General features: G+C 18.9%; 1 protein-coding gene across 1 annotated transcript in view; it reads right to left on the bottom strand.

Moving 5' to 3' along the window:
• The window catches only part of LOC119586073 (serine protease 41-like), an 11,949-nt gene that overhangs the window by 9,263 nt on the left and 186 nt on the right, over nucleotides 1-2,500 (bottom strand). The gene's annotated exons all lie outside the window — the stretch shown is intronic.

Here is a 2,500-nt window from a genome sequence, read left to right as displayed (position 1 = left end):
ATATATCTAAATAAATAAATATATAATCTCATTATATATATTATATATATATTCATTTATATATAGAGCTCTCTAATAATAATATAATATATATATACTATAATATATATATAGTATATAGATATATATATATATATATATATATACAGACACACAATCCACACAGACACACACAACATACACACAGACACACACACACACACACACAAACACACACACACACACACACCCACAAGATATATAAATCTAATATATATAGATATATATATTATATATAGTACTATATATATATAGATAGGTATATATTGGATATATATATATATATAGATATATATATATATATATATATCATATATATAATATATATATATATATATATATAGATATATATATATTATATATGTGTGTGGTGCTGTGTGGTGTGGGGTGTGGTGTTGTGTGTGTGTGTGTGTGTGTGTGTGTTTTGTGTGTGTCGTGTGGTGTTTGTTAGATGTGTGGTGTTATATGTATATATATAGTATATATATATATATATATATATATATATATATGGATGTATATATATACATATATACATATATACATATATAAATATAAATATATATATATATATCTAGATATAAATATATATATATATATATAAATTAATATATATTTATATATTTGAGTATGTGTGTGTTGTGTGCGTGGGGTGTGTCTGTGTGTATATACACACACACACACACACACACACACACACACCAACACAAACAACACAACACACAAAAAATTATATATATATATATAGAGAGATATATATAGGTATGATATAGTTATATACAGACACACACATACACACAGACACACACCTACAAACACACACACACACACACACAAACACACACACAACCACAACACAAAACAAAATGCACACACAACACACACACACATGCACAAACCCCACATATATATATATAATAATAATATATATTATATATAATAATATATATATTATGTATGTATATATATATATAAAAATAAATATATAATATAAATATATATTTTTGTGGTGGTGGTTTTGGGTTTTGGGTTTTTGGTTGTGGGGTGGTGTTTTTGGGGGTGTGTGTGTATATCCCCTAAATATTGGTTTTTTTACATATTACTCTAATATACATATTAGATAAATATAAAAAATAAAAATATAAAATTTATAATAATAAAATATATTATTTATAATAGAGATATAATAAGTAATATATATATATATAAATATATATTATAATATAATTTTATATATATCGAAACACTACAACCCGACAACAAAAAAACACACAAACAACACACACACACACACACACACAACCCCCACACACCCACACACACCACACCAACCACACCAAAACCCCAACAGATAATATATATAATTTATTTAAATATATAATATTATTTATATATAATATATATTAAGAAGGATATATAATATTATATATTATAATATATATATATATATATGTGGTGGTGTGTGGTGTTTGGGGGTGTGGTGTGTTTTTATGTGGTGGTTTTATATCATAAGTATTTGTAATATATAAATAATTTTTCTTAAATACATATATACGTAATAAAATATATATAAATATTTAAATATATATTATTATATAAAATATATATATATATATATATATATTTTAATATAAATATTAAGTATATAATATATTTATATAGAGAGAGCTTAAAGATAAATATATAAATTTAAAATAGATAGATAGAAATAGATAGTAGATAGATAATAGATAGATGATAGGGAATACATATAATGAACTTACGGAAACACACGTGTTGTGGTGTATGTGTATAAAATATATATTTTAAAATAAATATATATATATAAAAAATATATATATATATATTTTAAAATAATATTTTATGTATAATATTATATAGGTATAGATAAGTAAAATATATATATAATATAAAATATATATAATATATTATATATATATTATAGATTAGATACATACAACAACACACACACACAAAAAACACACACACACACACACAACATGTCTGTGCGTGTTATATTAAAAGTATATATGAAATTTTTTTTAATATTATTTTATATATATATATTTATATTTTATAAATATCATAATTATTATTATGATGTAGTAATATATATGTATGTAATTCATTATATAATATAAATATTTTATATATATATAATAAGATATATATTAATAAATATAATAATTTAATATATTAAAATATATAAATATAAATTTTATTAAATAATATATTAATAAATATTAAATATTTTTAAAAATTATATTAATTTTATATACATAATATAATATAATTTTTATATTTTAATTTTATATTTTATATATATAATATAGGATATATAGGTGTGGTTGTAGGGTTTCTGTAACATATATAATGATGTAAAATAATTATATATTATATATAAATATTATATATATTAATAATTATATATATGTAATATATATAAATATATATATATATG

Source organism: Penaeus monodon, chromosome 3, assembly GCF_015228065.2.
Source record: "Penaeus monodon isolate SGIC_2016 chromosome 3, NSTDA_Pmon_1, whole genome shotgun sequence".
NCBI classification, from domain to species: Eukaryota; Metazoa; Arthropoda; class Malacostraca; order Decapoda; family Penaeidae; genus Penaeus; species Penaeus monodon.
This window is presented reverse-complemented; position numbering and strand designations above follow the sequence as displayed.